Source organism: Diorhabda sublineata, chromosome 7, assembly GCF_026230105.1.
Source record: "Diorhabda sublineata isolate icDioSubl1.1 chromosome 7, icDioSubl1.1, whole genome shotgun sequence".
Taxonomy (NCBI): Eukaryota; Metazoa; Arthropoda; class Insecta; order Coleoptera; family Chrysomelidae; genus Diorhabda; species Diorhabda sublineata.
Window position 1 is genome coordinate 6,924,627 of NC_079480.1, and position 19,925 is coordinate 6,944,551.

General features: G+C 31.5%; 1 protein-coding gene across 2 annotated transcripts in view; it reads right to left on the minus strand.

Annotated features, from left to right (window-relative positions):
- LOC130446598 (insulin receptor-like) overlaps positions 1-19,925 on the minus strand; it is a 230,940-nt gene that overhangs the window by 105,220 nt on the left and 105,795 nt on the right. The gene's annotated exons all lie outside the window — the stretch shown is intronic.

The following is a 19,925-nucleotide window of genomic DNA, read 5'->3' on the forward strand; positions in this document are numbered from 1 at the left end:
CTTTTCAAAAATTCTTGAATCATACCTAAATTTAAGCTTAAAAGCCACATAGTAAAGACAAACAGAATAGAATACAACATTTTTGAAAATATTTTAAACTAATACATAACCACAAATAACCGAAAACAAGACTGAACTTTAATATTTTACAAAAATTGAAATAGTAGTTTTTGTTATTTTTTTATGTTTATGAACTAAGCACATAATAATAAGGTAGTGTGTCTGTGTGTTTATATTTGGAAATTATCCTGTCAATGAGGCAAAAATTTCACCTGTTCAAATGTATATAGACTGTTTTTTTATCACATATTATCATATGGTTATAATACTATATTCTATGCCATAACAGATTGACAAAATAGTAACAATTATGGAAAAAATTATAATTTCCTCCATTCTCAAATTAGTTATACATGAAAATTATGCTTTTGTTTTGTCCAGGATAGAATGTTTGAATGAAATAATATCAAATACTAGTTTTATTTGAATACAAATTTACTATAGACATATACCAACAAATCTTCGATACGACGTTTCGTGCCTTCACGAGGCAAACATATAGGTTTTTAATTAATTAAAGTCATCATTTTGTTAAATTAGTACCAGTAGTAATATAAATATATTTAACTCAACATTGAGCTCAATTTTAACCTTTCCATATCATTTTGTGGTCAATCTAAAAAGCATAAAAAATATAAAAAAAGTATAAATGGATGAGGCCATTGCATAAATATCTTCACACAATGATAAAACTGACAAAACTATTATAAATAGGTATTTTAGTAGTAGTTGATAGAACAAATTTTTTTTCTTTATTAGAAAGAGTTTTTTTTATTTATTGGTCTTATCTAAATTTTCGCATTGATCCGTAACTTTCAATACAAAGCCAATGAATATAATATTTATATTAAAATTAGATTATTTAAACATCTTTGGTACGTATATACTTATTGATTTATTTTTTATTTCTGGTTTTCTTATAATTCTTTTGAATGACCTTTTTTGTTTGATTTTAGAAACCCTTATTAAAGATAAATATGTTTTTACCGTTGTTGTGAGCATACCCAGAAATTTCAATGATGTGTAGTTGTTTTTGAGAATGATACACAGGTATGGATTTATCTTAACACAATTCGGGAAAATTCTGTTATTCCGACGATGATATAAGATACAATTAGTGAAATTCCAAATATAGGTACTGCTAGTCGTTATTCCATTTATGCCCGTCATTGAAATGAAATAAATTCAAGTTTTTGAACATAAAAAAATACATTACCATAACCATGACAATAAATATGTATGTTAACATTGATGTTTCTTATTTCAGGTAATGCTGTTTTGGCAAACCTGAGCCAGAAATCACTAAGAAATAAGCTGATCTGCAGCAAACATTTCAGTGAGAATATTAGTCAATCTAAAAGATTGTCTACTACTGCTGTACCATTCCGCTACAAAAATGATGAAGGTTCAGAAAGTGAATCGGATAGGGAAAATTTGGATCAATAAATAATCCAATTGAATGTTTCCTCACATCCACAACCATATTCAAATAGTGATTTTATTGCCCCGATTCATTCCAGAAACATTGACATGACAGATAGTTCTATCAGAAACCATGAAGATGAAGAGTGGTTGAAAGAGTTACAGAACCTTCCATCTTGTTCTATGGGAATTGGAGGTAGGAAGCAGTCATTGCAAGAAGAACATGAACGGTTGAGAAAGGAGCTAACCAATGCTAGGAAAAAAGTCAATAACTTGAATACTCAATTCAGAGCTACAAAAAAAAGGATTATGAAAACGCAACTCTCTGCGAACGTTTTGTATGGAGAAGGAACTCTCACGAATTTTACAAAATCTCTTGTGAATATGCAATTACGACATGAGATGAAATCTCCATGGTTACTATCTGAAAAGATAACTGCCCTATCATTATTTTATAAAGGACTTAAGACATTTTGCCAGCAATATCAACAGTGAAATGATGGGTTGCCAATTTCCGTTGCAAGCCTGGTTTCAAAAAATTCGAAAACTAGAACATCAATAATATTATATATTATTATATATAATAAGATGGTTTAAGATTGACGCTTAAAATTGTCGTACATTTTTCAAGGTCCATTCACAGTAGATTATATTTTCGATAAAAGGTGGATATTGAAATATTTTTAAGAATTGTGGTTTGATTTCTAATATTCAACTACAAAAAGAATAATGAATAACCAATAATAATCAACGTTTTTATTAATAGTAGGTGTTTCAATAGTAAATGTGATTACTTGGACCAAGAATATCTAGAAGTGATCGCGAGTAGATTCTACATGTACTACATTTTTGGGGTTTTACAGTTTCTTAACGGAGATTCAGGTTGTTTTGTGGGTTTTGTCCATTTTTTTCTGTGATCAAAATTAAGAGCTACTTTGTATATATTGTATACACATAGACCAAATGGGTCGGGTACTGGTTATAAAAAAAATAATTTCCAGAAAACAAAAATATTAGAATGTGAATAATGTTCCGAAGCAACACTATCATACTTTTTAACATTTTGAGAATTTGTAAAAATTTTAAAATTACAATAAATCTACTGAATTTGTTGGCCATTCGAATTTCCCACTAACAATGTGTAGCTGTAAAATGTACAAGGAATATATACAGGACCGTACTACTTGTAGTTTCTGATAATTTTTTCAAACGCTCAGTCTATAATAATTATAATTTTTTATCAACAATTTTATAAAAAGTGTAGTTATTATTGTTACTTTATTTAATATTTCTGTTCGATATTTTCTAATAAATTCATTTACTAAAATTTTGAGTGTTTTATTTAGTTATCTAATATGAAGGATGCAATTACCTCAGAGCAAAAATCCGTGATTCTTGACGTTTATGCCAAAATCTAACATTGTTTTTATTTACATTCATTTATTGCAATTCAATTATTGTATTGAAAATACAAAATTTGAACTCATCCTATTCTATTTATATTGAAATCCGTCTGTTTACAATTTAACTGAAAGTCTAAGCATTAGGTAATGGCATAAGATGTTTATTGCCCAACCGACCTCTGACCTGTTAGAACCTTCATGCTAAAAAATTATCATCTAGGTATCTTTAGAATTATAAGCAACAAATAGATTTAGTAAGTTCCGAATATCGACGACGGCATTTCTTCAAGAAAGGACATATTGCACAATTGAAGAATTCTACAATGTCATTAATTGAATTATTAGTACGATATTGTATTATGATACATTTAGTATATTTCATCTCGTTACGTTTAAAATATTAGTATAGTTAGAACTTTTTACAAGTTATTGTTTATGATTTTATCAAATATATTAATACAGTACGAAAGCGGAATAAAATCAAAAATATTTTTCCCAGGAAGAAAGGGGAAAATGGATAAATCACATAAATCAACTGAAAGTTAAAAAAACCATACAAACTCGCCTGGACTTATTTTTTCGCCTCTTCAAGATATCATCAAAATGTGAATGTTTCAAAAATACATTCATGACCGAGGTTCTGAAATCGCAAATTCATATTATTTCAGTCACCAAAGGAAAGTATATAAATTTTATATACCTTTGTACAAGGATCCTTCTCTCTATCCCAAATTTAAGTAATTAACAAATTAATGTAGAATTATTTGTTTCATTTGCTAGTACTACACGAACTCATTACAAAAATCTATTTTTTTATACGTTGAAATTGGTTGGTGACATATAATTACTACTGTACTAGTACTGAGATTAAGTATATTTTCGGTTCGAGATGAATACATGCTATAACATTACTAGAAATATATTTCAAAATACGCCCTTATCTATCTATTCTAAAGATTCCTATCGAATAGGTAATTTGTGTCACTTTTGTAATAAAAAGTAAAATCGGCAACAATGTACTGTCGGTTCGAATTTCGAAGATAAAGAAAACTTCACATTTAGTTGGGATCTTTCCAAAAAAAATTAGTTTTTGAAAATAGTGCTGTTTATTTCAGATGGCACTAAACTACGGGTCATTTTTATGAAGAACGAGCGTAAAAATAAATAGATGGCGTGCAAACTTGCCTCAAATGGTTTTAACATTGTAACTGTTCTATTATCCTATTCTTTATACAATGGTAGTATCAAGTTCTAATTTATCGTTCGAGGGTCAATTAGTTTTAAAAATTGGTTATTTAGGGTAAATGTCAGAAAATGTCCCTCATCACATTTCCCTCCACATCCAATTTCAGTAGTAATTGTTATCGTATCAACATTTGTCATCAAAAATTATATTGAAACGTTCTATTTTTTTACCCTTTGATGTAAAACTTTCGTAAACTGAATTCTTATATTTTTTTACTGAAAGATTACATATTCTTATCTTGTAAATCAATTATTTATAATAATATAAGGAGACACGGGCTAGAAGAATATTACCCAGAGCAGTTAACAAGACAAAATACGTACACCAAGGAAAACGAAGGCGTGTGATTAGTATTTTTTTAATTTGTAAATTCCAAAGTTCAACTCTAGTAGGACGCTTTATTAACACAAACTTGAATAAAAGTCCTTTGCGTATAGAGCATCGGAGATTATTACGATTCAAAAATAATGAAATTCATTTTATAAATTGCTGATTTTTTCTAGAAACAATAAAATATTGTGAAAGATGTAAAATTTTCAGTGTAACGAATTACAATCTACCAGTAGAAGTTTCGATAAAACGTAACGAAAATTTTTAATAAACTGTTCTAATGGATTCCTACTCATAGAGTTAATATTAAATATAGAGAGGGCCAGATATTGAAGCTAATTGAAATAGGTTCGAAATGCTGGTAGAGCAAACGGTAATCATCGGTATAGCACTGTTTGTATCTATCTATACTATTCTATGCGAACTAAAACTCGAAATCAGATCAAGAATTGAGCAAGCGCGGAAAATTCTGAACAACATGAGCCACTTCTGGCAAACCCCAACCTCAGCCTGGAACTCCGGACCAGAATGCTTCGCTGTTACATCTTTCCTGTTCTTCTGTACGAATGATAAAGTTGGACCATGGATGCGGCCTCGGAGAAAAAAATTGATGCGTTCGAAACGAACGCCAACAAGCGAATACTGCGGATACCTTGGACGGAGCTTAAGACAAACATAGAGGTCCTACAGAAATTTTCAGAGCTTCAATATTAATTCTATGTTTCTACTATATATCATCAGATTGCAATGGAAATGCTCGTAAGTAGCGAACGATTTACCAACACTGGGAAATCCGAAAACGAAATACGCCGTCGTCTGACAACGAAACTCCGTCTAGTTGTTGCTCTTATTTTCACCATTAATCATAGAAGGATAGAAGGGAAAGTACAAGGCAAACGCCCAAGAGGCAGATCTCCATATCGTGCCGAAAAGATTGCAAGGACAGTCAAGCATGGAAACAACTGCTAAATCAAATATAAATGGTGTCATTTCATAGTTTGGAGATAAATGGAAGAAGGAAGAGGGTGCCGATCCATTTCTGGCAATGAAATACAATATCAAATCACCTTGTTTCGCTGGGGTAGGGAATTCAATCGTAGTCGAGCTTCCCTACAGGATGAATTTCGTGGAGGCCGTCCAAAATCGAAAGTTGTTCTAGAAAACTGATACCATTTGATAATCGCTCAAAAAAATCTCGTGTTGATTAGTGCAAAGAAATGCCTGTTTTTTCGGAAAAACTTGACATGTGCCACCTTTCCATTAAAGGGAAGTAGAAAGATCAATTCGGAGTGGTACATCAACATTTTTTTATCATAAGTGTTCGAAACAATCCGAGAAGCCAATCAAAGAAGACGAAACATTCACCACCACGATAATGGGAACTCTCACACATCAGTTAATATAAAAACGTTTTTGAACAATTAAAACATCTAAGAAGCGTTCAAACGTTTTGGAGGTACCTCAATCGAAAATATGCTTCGACAATTGGTTCAAAACATCCACAAATGTATTGATTGTAATGGAAAATATTTTATCAAAATATTTATTTTTATTTGTCTATCTCAAAACTTAAGTCGCAACACTCGTATAAGACTGTATTCATAATAGTTTGAAAATTATTGTTCAGAAATTCTGAAATTGAAATTTGAAGGTGACATAATATTTGGTCTGGCGGCCGTTGCTGTGGGTAAGCGCCACGAAATTTAACATCTGGATCTATGTTTAAAATGAGAAATATACACTTTACGTGTGAAATTTGCACGTAAAACATATTATTTATTGATGGATATTACGTTTTCGATAGATAGAACATGATTCGTCAACCGTGAGATATTGGTAACGGGAAAATAAACATCTGTACGAACTCTATATATCTAAACCGTTAACAGTCGGACGAGAATTTTGGTAGCCTATATCATCTGGACTAATAGTCCGGGAGTCAGGTGAAAATATAATTGGTAATACGAGTACATATCAGAGAGTTATGTAATAAAACCTAGTGATAGTCAGGTGCGGCTCGGTGGGTGGGATGAGCAGGAGTAGCCTCCCACGTACGACAAAAAGAAAAGAAATTCAGTTATTTCCTCCCAGCTGAAAATTTGAGAGCTGATTGATAATATACTGTTGTGATATATAAAAAAAATCGGTAATTATCTAGATTAGGTCACACCCCTCCGGTTTCGTTAAAATTTTAGTATGTTATAGAGAAAATTATGCTGAAAAATTTGATATGTATATGTAGGGCGCGGAAATCATCCCTTCACTTAGTTTTTCAACTATGAAGTTCCAGAAAAAGAAAAATAATTTATACATCATAGTTTAGCTTCACATGTCTTCATTACCTAATGATGTCTTTATGGAGGGTAGAGGTAAGGAAGACCAACTCATATGGGGCCTTAGCTTAAAAACTGTCCGCTTGTAGACAGTAAATTATAATTCAAAATTTAACTAGAATGGCGCTCTTGTCAGACGAGATATCATATAAACTTAGTTATTTTAGATGGAGTGAAGTATTCAATGTTAGAAAATTCAATATTTCAAATGACTAGAGTCGTTAATTAAGTATTGGTATACAAAATCTAAACTATTCACGTAGTTCAAAATAATTTTGAAAATATAACCTAGAAATCCTACTGTAAGATAACGCTTAATGTTAAATAATTATAGTGAATTTGTAAGAATTTTTGCATTTTGTAAGTAATTATAAAGACAATTATCACAAAACTTTAATACACAATGTAATCATCAAATTTGCTCAGTGAAAAGTTGTCCGAATGGAAGTAAAATGAGAAGTATCTCAAGTAGTATGCCGAAGTCATTATCTTTAAACTGATGCTATAGTAGCGTAACGTAAATGATGTTACTTTCTGTAACACAGAGATGGTTCTCCATACCTCTAACCTCCATAGATGACTTCATGCATCATAAAATTTGCAGAGAATCTACCAATATTTGTTTTTTATTTTCGTGTTTGACCATGAAAAAGATAAAATTCAATGAAATTTTGTGTATTGCTGTTTATTGATTGATATTCCATCAATACTCTTAGTTAAAATTAGTGGTTAGGTTAGGTTTGTTTAGGTTAGCTTAGGTTAGGTTAGGTTAGGTTAGACATAGGAAGTAGAGCTCAGCTGATGCAATAGATGCTTCCGCTTAACTCCTAGCTAATATCTTCCAAAGTATCAACTGACGGTTTTTCCGCCGAGATATAGACAGCGGACTATATTTATTCACAGTTACATATAAACTAACATCAATAAAATTTTCATTTGAGAGGAAATCTCTGAAAATATAATGTTCGAAGCGCTATAACTGACGTATAATGCACTATAGTATAGTGAGCTGATTATTTTGTTTCCTCGAGATATTGGGATAGTTACAGTTTCACAAATTTTTAATTGGGAGAAAATGACTAAATTTCTTTTATTTTTTCTCATCTCATCCCACCCACCGAGCCGCAGTTGACGTTCACTAGGCTTTATTATAAAACTTTCTAAGGCATTCTACTAATTATGTCTTAATAGGAACTTGGTCGTGTATTTCTGTTGCTGGCTGCCGGACTATAATGGTAATTAAACGACAATACATATTTGGAACTGCACTTACATTTTTCCGAAAATAAACAACAAATAATGTTGAATTACTTTAAAAAACTGTAGAACACTCTTTTATAATCAATACAACTAACAACTAGAAAATAATTTGAGATATAGGAATACAATGACCAGAAAATTAATGTCGGTGTTATAAAAGGATGAGGTGGTTTGTAGGGCTTTATTCAAACCAACTAAGCTATCGACAGAGTGATATTGATTTGCTTATCGCTTATCAGGCACTTATATATAATTATTGAACACTTTTATTAATGAATTATTAAAACGAGTTTTACTGTAATTTATTTATTAAATAATATATCAAGTCATAATATATCAAGTTCTCTTATAAATCACTTTATCTTATGCTCCACCCTTTCAACTTTGAATGTAAATTTCCATAATCTGAAATATAATGAAAATAAATATTTCCATACATACATTCTTCCGCTGAATTATCATTTCTAAAATTAATTAAAATTAAGTTGAATAATTAAGGATATTCAGCTATTGGGGGCCTTAGCATGGAACAAACAACAGTTTGAGTCCTAGAACCGCAATACTTGATCATTAAATTGTTATTTGTTTCATACTAAGGCCTCCAATAGCTCGAACTTTTACAAGAAGACAGACCTTAGTCCCAATTTTTTTTAATTAATCCGTTTTATCGATGTAATCACATTTACGCGAAAAAAAATTTCAATTCATATAATGCTTACTAATTAATAATAATTATTATTAATAACTTTAACAATACCAGCATCGGTTATTATTTCATAATTTTCAAATAAAAAAATTCCGAAGTTTTATCGAGAGTAGTTTTTTGTTGTAAAATAAAAAATCATGTTTAGGTTCACTTGAAATTTTGCTTAATAAATCTAATATTGCAAAAGATATGTTCAAAACTACTTGGTACGAACTGTGTAACTAACGCCCTCTATGAGAGTTAGACACACAACAAATTCATTGAATGTATCAGCTTTCGAAATATATTCTTTTTCTCTTCAACGTTGTTTATCTTGAATACGGATGGAGCTACGAAAATTTTTACTGAGCGCACCACAAATATTTTTCAGTTTTTTATCTATCATAGAGACGGAAACACCTTGTATTCCCGCGCTGTTTCAACCTCAATTTAGAACAGTGATTTTAATAAATTTCTAATCGCATGAGTTTTTCATGGAATATTTTTGATACGTAATGATAAATTGCATTATAAACGTTTTATTTACGTGATGCTTTTCAAAAAATAAATGTGATGCAATTTTTTGGCTACTACTAAGTTCACCAGGAATTTAAATAGTTATTCACAAGAATGTGGGATCTATTATTTATTCTTACTTAAATTTGAGTACTTCCATCATAACTTATATTTTTTATTGTTTAATATAAATTGCGACGATTAGAGATAATGTTGTAAACAAGCTTTTATTAGCTTCGCCTGTATGTATGTAACTGATTCTTTGAACTCGACACTCTCCCAATTTAAACGATCGGACAAATTTCAAATTTTGCAGTTGTCACAAAGACAGGTGCCTTCATAAATTTGTTTCATTATCAATGCTGACATACCATGTAACAGAGTTTTGGAGCTCGTGTTATTCTACTCATAGAAAATGATCAAATATGAAATTTTGGACAGTTGCCAAAAAAAGAGAATGATAAAATAATTTCATAAATTCGAACAATTATCCTTGCCAGTTCATTAGAAACCACCCACAATCCTCAGACGGTCACGAATAGGGGAACTTCATTGTTCAAATCAATAGAGTCCCATATAACGGTGAGGCATTGAATGGAATTAATTATAGTTGAAACCAATGTTTTATATTGAATGTGGATGCTAAGAAATTATAACGATTAAATTTATGATCTCCTCGTTATTAGAATAGTGAAATGTTTCAGTTTTTTTAGTCTTATATCGAGAAATATTTTCTAATAAGTTGAATTAACTAATGCCGTTTTTTTAACTATTATAATTTTAATATATTGCGACATCTACGTGACCATTTGCAAATTCTTGTATTCGTTGTTTGTTTGTGAGTGAATACGCAATCTCGTGACACAATTTTTTGTGGTATATTAACACCAAATATTCTTACAAACTCACTTAAAATGTATGTATTCTTCAATCATAATATTCTATTTTGATTGGAAAAATACATTTTAGCCACAATAATTAAATAGGTACTATAATTTTCAAGGCTTCGCATTGAACTTTCTTTATTTGATAGTTAATATGCAAGGGCCGTTTTTTTTAGTCTCCGATAGGCTATAAATAAAAGATGTGTTTATATAAAACAATCATTTTGTTACCAAAAGATTGCTTATAACTTACAGTGACTTTTCGACATAATTACCGAAGAGATTGAGACATTTGTCATATATGTGGACAAACTTTTCGACACCTTCTTCAAAGAAAGTTGCTGCCAATGTAGCTTATCAATAAAGTACAAAACAGACCTTAAAACTGGAAATTCCATAGACAAAGTAGACATGGTGAATATGCGATTTTCTATAACCAATCTGTTACCTCCTGAACCAAGTCATTTGAAACGACAGATTTGCATCCTTGGCGCCCCTCATCATGCACATCATTACGGCCATCTTCAAACTTTCGACACCAATCACGCACAACACCATCACTCATGTTTTTCCCCATACACACGACTCATTCTCCAATGGACTTCTGCAGAACCATGGCCTTCTGCCTGTAGAAAACGAATCACACTTCGCAATTCACACTTGTCTTTACGTGGCTACAGCACAACGCCGACTGACAAGTGAATGTCAACAATAGCGGAGTGTGTAGTGTGAGAGCTTCGCAGTCGCTTATAGCGCATGTCCGCTTTCTTCTGCCCGCGTAGCGATCTGAGATAAAAAAGGCCCTATCGTATATATCATATATTTAGGATTAATTTTACTTAGATTGCGTGTCAAGTAACGGAATTCTTATTATCTGATATTTTAGTTTGGAGAGGAGATTAATTCCTTAAACAGTCATTCTGTTTGCACGATAAGAATCGTCAATAAATTTTCTAAAAATGAGAAAGGCGAATTTAATTTGTTCAACCAATTTATTTGAAAAAATTATTCATAAAAATTACTTTTATCTAGTGCTATTATAGCTGAAATTGAAGTTAAAATTATTTGATTTGGAGACAATTTGTACATTACAAGGCGAATCTACTGGTTATCTTCTAGAAGGTATACTGGGACTTGATGCAAAACATTCAAGAGTGAGTAGATGATGGAATGAATAATTCTACACTATTATCTCAATGCCAGGTGCATGTAACTTTTTAGAACTTATACATGCTATGGAAACCGTTTGCCATGAAGAGACATTCTGAAGAAAATTATCATGAATATTAATTATTTATTGAAAATACTTACACAATTAAACATTCCTAATTGAAGTGCATTCTGTCAAACTTAGTGTTACTTACGTAACATTGAAATGTAGAAAAATTCAGTTGATTTTGGTTTTTTTTCTGGAAATTTTAGTTTATTTGTTTCTTTCTTTGTTTGTTTTTTAGTTTTTAGAAGCTTTTGTCCACAAATTGTAACAATTTTTTGACAATAAACCATTTCTCTCTCTAGTTTTTTTCTAGAGAAAAAACCGCAACTAAATGAAAATCGGTTTCTTCTCTTTTCAACCTTGCTAGAGTAACAAGTGTACGTTAAACCTACAAGAAATCCGCGAGGTACTTCACGTGGGGCTTGATCTACTTAAACGACCTCAACGTCAAAAATATACCTTATTTTAGGTATAAAATGTTACTGGTTCATAATCGTCGATTAACAGAGCACCTTTTACTTATTTTTATCTTCAATTAGCAATAACTCATTATACTATAAGTGCAAATTATTGTTATGTACATTTTTTAAAGTATAAATTTGCTGATACAGTGGTAAACTCCGACCTATTTTTGCACATAACAATTGTTTTTCAAGGCATCGTAAAATATTTACGACTTTTTTTAATTTCATAGCTGATAGTAAATAACTAAAACCGCTGTTTCTACAACTTGCAGTTTATCGCCAAATCCAATTATATTTTCTCTATTATATTGCATGCTGCTGACGCAATTGTTTTGTAAAATCGCAATTGAGGAAGCAGCCATATTAGCCATAAAATATTGAGTAGTTACTATTTTTAAATTTAATTTATGTTTTATGTAAAAGCATTTTTCATTTCTAAGATTAATGATTGAAATATCTACAGAAATCCTTAAATAGATAAATGTTTAGTTAATATAATGAAAATATGATAATCAATTATCGATTAATATGTATATGATACGCCCAAACATAGAAAATATTTGTTGAGTGAAAAAACGACCACAACTCGTTCTGGACGGTACCGAACCAACAATTACAGAGACGACATAATTTTTCGCTTTGACATCTGTTTATACCTTCGCGGTCGCCTCGTTTTTTGGCTCTAGAATATCAAAAAATCATCCGATTTCGATGATTTTTTTTAAATCCTCGTTTTTACGGTGGATTTGCGAAGAAAATTATGGGAAAAAAACTTATATTGGTTTTAGGGCTTTAAAGTTCATGAAAATGCACTCATTCACGTATAATTGTTGATAACTTTTTTCCAAATAATCAAACAAAGTTGTTATATTTTTTTCGTAATCTACACAAAAAACGAACAAATTGAAAAAAAAAATTATATAAAAATGTTGATTTATCATGTTTTTACAATTAAAAATAATAACAATTTCTCTTAAAATTCACATTTTCTCACTTATAATCGTTTGTACCATTTTTATTAACTAATCCTAAAAGTTTTTTGAACAAAAACATTCTTAAAATCACTTATTGTAATCAACTATACAATATTAAAAGTTAACTTTGAAAAATTGAAGATTTTCACCATTAAAAAAATGGTATCGTACTAATGTTGACTTTTAAAGACAATTGAGAGTGGGGCGAGGGGCGGGGTATGGGTTGTTTGAAAAGCGGACCAAATGTGAAAATTTGTTCTGAGCTTTTAGCACACCCCCCTTAACCCAACCAATATAAGTTTCCATTTTTTTTATTCCCATATTTTTTTTTCATAAATTCACCGTAAAAAGGAAGATTTAAAAAAAATTCATTGAAATCGGATGATTTTTCGATTTTCTAGAACAAAAAAACGGAGGGACCGCGAAAGTATTAAATTACCTTATTAAATTTGATGGTTTTCAGTTTTTCAGACATATTCTACAACGTAAAGTATCTTATTCATCTCAATAATATCCGATTAATTATATGGGTTCTTATTGTTAATAATAACTTTGTATATTTCTTCGGTTTTACATTTCTAATCCTTAATAAACGTCAATAAAATTTATTGAAAACATTTTTTTTTTCATAGATATGAATTTGATGTTTCAGTGTAGCTATATTCAGGTATTTATTTGCTCATACGTTGATTCTGAAAACAACCTGACTGAATGCGAAGGCACCTCTAGAACAATATAGAATGGGACATATGCGTAGGTGTGACTCCCACCTGTTAATTGGTATTGCTGTAGATAAACATTATTTTATGCCTATTAATAATAATAATTTCCCTCAACATTTCACTACGAGGGACACCCGGCAAATTAATAACGCAAGTGGAACTCCATATTGGCATAGATTATTACTTGATTAATGTGTTATTTGGCGTAGGCAACTTATGTGGTAATCAGAGTCGACGAGAAAGGCTCAAGACTCAACGTCCAACCACGAAATGAACCGTGATTTTTCCTACGGCTTATAGGGATAGAACGAATTGCTTCTCGATTGAAATCATATTATTTCGAAATTGAACTTTTAATATATTCATAGAACATCCTCTAGACAGATGGTATGAAAAAGGAGGACGTCAAGCAATTGAGATTATGTCTCCTATCTTATTTAAAAATAACACCTTGAGGGTTTCAACATAGTTATAAGTGAGCAAGAGTTCGATGTGAGCGCGAAAAGTTATATTTTGATCATATGTCAAACATAGAGAGACATAAATATCTTAGTAATTTCAGTTATCTAAAATATCTCGCATTAATTTGCTAATATTATGATCAATCCAAATGTACTTTAATCTTTAATATCATTAACAGCATAAAAATATTGAACATATTGTAACGTTTTCGGATAATTGTTTAATTATTATACCAGTAATAAAACTATCAATCCTTAAGTAACGATAACTTTTCTTTATACATCAGTTCGTATCGCCCAGGTTGCCTGCAATATCAGCCATCATAATAGTTTCTACCAAGGTTACCAGAATAATAGAAGGTTTGTGACATGCGCTTTTTTTGTAAACAAACGATCAGCTGCTAGAACACCAGCTACGTCATTATGTTTAATCTAATCGCGTCCTTTTTTAAATAGTCGAGAAAAAATGCTATTAGTAAGTAAATGAGTCTGGATGATAATTTTCACTTTTTTTTTTATTCCGGACTTTGTCGATCATTTTCCTTAGTCTTTGTTTGTAGGCATAACTTCATAGGTTTTATTTGTTTTCCTTGAACTTGGAGTATTTAAAACAGAAATTGCATTTGTTTTTAAAATGAATTTCGGTTTGAGATTCAAGAGTTCTGCCTTCAAATCACGCACATAATCTTTCTTTGAAAAATGGACCGAACAAATCCGTATACTATAGGCTTGTTTCCACTAAGAATAAATCGGATGGCTTTGAGTTTCTAATGATTAACCATGATATATGTATATAAAAAAATAACTTTTCTACAGAAATAATAAAAGATTAACAATATTTTTGGAAAATAAAATCGACAAAATAATGCGTTTAATCACGTGACATTAAACACCAATCAGAAAAGCGTGACGTCACATCTCGCGAAACGCTATGTTGTAGCTGTCATTTTCGTATAAAGTGATCAGTTTATTTCGAGATTTCAGCAATTATTGTTAAATTAATAAAGTTCGTTTTTAGTTTAATCTTGAAAGACAGGTATAATTTGCCATAGAATCAGGATTTAACAAAGCAAACTGCAGTAATCTGCCCAAAATTAACGCAGTTGTGCTTGACAAATTTTTTGCATTGAACAACCTACTTTTGTTCATCGAAAGTCCGCAGTGTTAAAACTTATGTGAAAAACAAACAAAGTCTTATTTAATTAGCAGTTTACCAGTCATAGAGTACCATTTACCCACTGTGGAATGAAAATTCTTATCTGATTTTGAGGTTAGCGAATACAAAGTCACAACATTTTATATGTTATGTGTGGTATCTTATGGTAGATTTTGTACATTTATAAATAGATACATCAAGTTTTGTTTGATATTTACATCAAAACGATCTTCACAGACATAATTTGTGGAAATAGTTGATAAAATAAGAGCATATTGCCTCTTTACCATTTTAACCACTTTCTTCTTAATTCTTTATTGTTTGGAACGTATATGAATCATTTGTCTGGCATTTTTATAGTTGTTCTTTCACATTGGGGCACTATACAGTATTTATAATACGAGGAATTAATTATTTATTAAAAAACACAATTGACTGTCATAAACAAACATAGCTGTTTGGCGAGGTTTGACGTCATTCAAGACGCCATGACAGTCTTGGCCTTTTTCGCGGTCAAATTCAAGTTCATTTCTAAAAATAAAAACACTAACGTAAAAAACGTATATTTTTTAGAATCATATATTTTAAGGATGAAATAGATTCTAAGCTATAGTTTTAAACTATTCCAAATTTTGTCGACTAGCCTATTGACGTTAACATTCGATCGCATCTCACAGATATCTATCCAATTCTTTAATAAAGTCTTTTCCTTCGAAAAAACGATGGTAGGATACATGTTTTTGATTTTATTTCGTGTTTTTGAAACTATTTTTGCATCCATTCACAACAAAACAAGGCATTTTATTGCAGGAAAACCATTTTTAATCAATTAATACAAACAACAATACTATTGTTACTTTTACAATTTTGACAGATGCAAGCGTTGTTGCCGTTCTTAGAGCTGTAAAAAACCGGTGACGTCACTTGTCTACTACGCATCTTATTATTGTCACAAACCTTCTATTATTCTAGTAACCTTGGTTTCTACTACATATCCGTGAAAGGGCTATTCCCTTAATTTTGGAGCTTCGGGAACCTCCTCTTTTCTCTCATAGAATTATAAAGAAAAATCCTGTTCTCGTCGTGGAATGACAGTTGATCTATAAATCATAGCGGCTTCTTGAGAAATCAGTCTCAATACTTACATAGTTACAGCATGAATGATCTACAATCTTCGATAAATTTCTTCGGCAATTATCTTCGACGTCAAGTTCCAAGTTAGATGGAGTACCAAACAGAAAGTCACTTGGTAATCGAAGCTCTTTACCAATCACGATACTTGTAGAATTTTTTCCCGTGGTCGGGCACTGGTTGACCTGAAGTGATGCTGTGACCGCGCGCTCTCCGCCCTCTAACTCGAATACGGTTCACCGTATAAAAAATTTTTTTAAACAAATTTAGTAGAGAATTTTGTATTCTACAATATTGATAATAAATACAAACAGCAAAAATCTCATAGGAAATGAGATCTTTACAACAAAAGCGCAAAAAAACAATTTTTGTGACCTTTGACCTTGAAATTTAATAGTTGCGTACACCCTACCATATATAGGTTTTGAGACAACTTTTAGGGAGTCAGTATACAAGTATTTACAGCTGGGTACCTCGAATTCCGAGGTGAACTTACTATAATGACTGGACTAGATAGGATATAGAGAGTTCTAGAGAAATGGAAGACTGTAGTTTTATAAATAAATGTGCTTTGAAGCAGACCTATTCTTGGTGACATTCCAAATAAAAAACAAAAGCGTATAAGCTCAGTAAACTTCCTGTGCGGAAAATTTGAAAATTAAGTTAAAGTCAAATAAGTTTTGTATTGGCATAGGAATTTAGTGGAGTTATGAGAGTTGCAATATTAATTGGAACATTCAAACAAAGTTGAGATTGCAGTTGAATTTCGCATTAAACTTTTGAGTTGAATATATTCCTCCGTGGTAGAATAGGACGACCTCAATTATAGTAGGTAAATCCTGCATTTCCACTACCTGGTAATTGCACTGCTTATTTATATGCGTAGCAAGTTAAGGAAATATTTTATTCATAAATTTTATATTACAAAGAATAATATGGTTAGTCTCTGTTTCCTGGTTCAAATTTCATCTTTAAAGGGAAACTTTTGAATTGTTGTGATAAGATTTTAACACAAGTTAGTTGTATTTTGAGTAATGCAGACAAAAGAGAACATTTATTCTACAGTATCTACACTAGTTATTCCCAAAGTGGTAGATCCCTTGGTTACCGAGGGATCGACACAAACGACAAAAACTAATATTAATTGACGACGAGGTCTAAAATAGACCACTATTAATTAACACAAATTCTTATTGGAAACTTTTTAACGAGTGATTTTGTTGCTGGTATCTTTTTGGCAACACTGTTTTTGACAAATCACGCATGAATCGTGTCTTGTGTTATTGTCAAACTTGTTAAGTTTGTTCTATAATTTAATCATTAATCGACTTCGAACAACGCTGGCAATTTATTGAATTTTATTATCAGAATTCTTGCTCCGTTAAGAGAGTACATCGCGCACTTCTTGAAGAATTAAAGCCACACGATCTCTCACAACGTCTAACATTTGTTGAATGGTGCTTGCAAAGTTGGAGGGAGATCTACTTTTTTATCGAAAAATTGTGTTCAGCGACGAAGCACATTTCTGGTTGAATGGATACGTAAACAAGCAAAATTGCCGCATCTGGAGTGAATACCAGCCAGAAGCTTTGCAAGTGCTACCAATGTATCCCGAAAAAGTCACTGTTTGGTGTGGATTATGGGCCGATGGCATCATCGGGCCGTATTTCTTCAAGTCGGAACGTTACTGTGAATAGCGAGCGCTACCTGTGATGATTGACGATTTTTTTGCCAAAAACGGAAGAATTGGACATGCCTAACATGTGGTTTCAACAAGACGGGGCAACATGCTACACGGCACGCGAAACAATGGTCAAATTAAGAGCCGCCTTCGGTAAACAGTTTACGTTTGGGGTCCGTCAATTGGCTGCCTAGATCGTGTGATTTAACGCTTTTGAACTATTTCTTGTAGGGCCATGTTAAGGCTAATGACTACAGGGATAAACCAGCAACGATTGACGCACGAGAAGTCAATATTGAAGCATTTTTTCGTGAAATACCAGCCGATATGTTGGAGAGAGTGTGCCAAAATTGGAACTTGCGCGTGAGATATCTAAAGTGGAACCATGGCCAACATTTGCATGAAATCATCTTCAAGCATTAAATTATACTGATCGTTCTATCGATTCCAATAAAGATTTGATAAATTTTTACAAATTTTTTGTGTTTTTTTTAAACCAAATCCTATACCTCTTAAAAAATCACTGATTATAAATTATGTTACATTACAGATTATATAGGAGGGTGAATCGAGCGCACATTTGCAGGTATAAAGACGGTTCTTCAATTACTGTATTTAGTTTGAAATGTTTATTACCGTATGTAAAAGAAGAAAAATATAAAATATTATAGTCATTGTCTCCTAACCTAACTTAACCTAACCTAACCTAACCTAGCCTAACCTAACAATTTCTGTTCAATATTTTATATAATATTGAACATTTGCTCATTATACAAAATCTTAGATGTTGCTGATGGTTTTTCGTTTTCTCTTAATGATAATAATTATTCAAAAGTTCGTGTGTTTGCCCATCTCCAGGACTCACTTCGGCAAATCAAATTTTCTTGTTCGCTTATCGAGCGATCTTTCAGATTCGACACAGGTAGTATGCGCAAGATAAACGAAATGTTTTCTAAATGTGCCTGTGCGCTCGATGCACGTGCGCTCCTCGCAATCCATCGTTTCTTCCACGGTAGCGTTTAACGATGTCATATTTTATTTTATAATTCTTTATATTGGCTAGAATGGCTTCATTACAGCTTTCATATTCAATTCTCCTCAGAAACGTTCAATCCAATACAGCACAAGCATTTACAGCATCCTCACAGTAAACAGTACAGATTTCTCTATGAGGTTGTGATGCTTTTTAGTTGTAAAAATAATCACGAAGCATATTTCTTTCAAAATTACAATTATTTTCGTTTGTAACTTCTACAAATTTGGAGAAAAAGTTGAGGAAAAAGTCAAAGATAGCGGAGCGGAGTGGATGCTCCTGAGGCAGAAAAAGAGTGGAAACAATCAAGAAAAATAAGGGAAAAAGAAGGAAAAAACTATTAGAACACTATTACATAGGGAGAAGATAATAAAGTAAAATATAAATAGTGAGTGAACAGTAGATTTGATAAAAAGTATAAAGAGGAAGAAAATGATGATATAAATAACAATAATTCTTAAAGTAGAGGAACTAAAAATTGGAGCTAATAAAATTAAATGGAATGTGATATATGCTGGAATCTGATCAATAAATGAGACACCATCAAATCAATAGATCAAAGAAAAATCGATGAACTCAATAGTAGTATACTTTTATGCGCAAACCCAAGGGACAGAAGTGGAAGTGTGCAACTTACTGAATAATAAACATGCAGAATGAAATTTCCACACCCGAGAGCTGACAAAAAGCCGAAAAGAATGGAATCTAAAGCTTTAAACAATTCAATCGATATCGAAAATTAAAAAGCTTTCCGAATTATTCTGAAATTTCTCAATATTTCTATATGAATTTGGGAATTGAGGCAAAATCGTAATATATTACTGTCATGAGCTCGTCCAGGACATATGCCGTGAAGCCGCGATTTGTTTTCAATACTTTTTTTATAACTAATTGCTAGAAAGGTATTTTTATTTATGTGTTTGTCTGGTTTATTTTCTAGAATTTTTG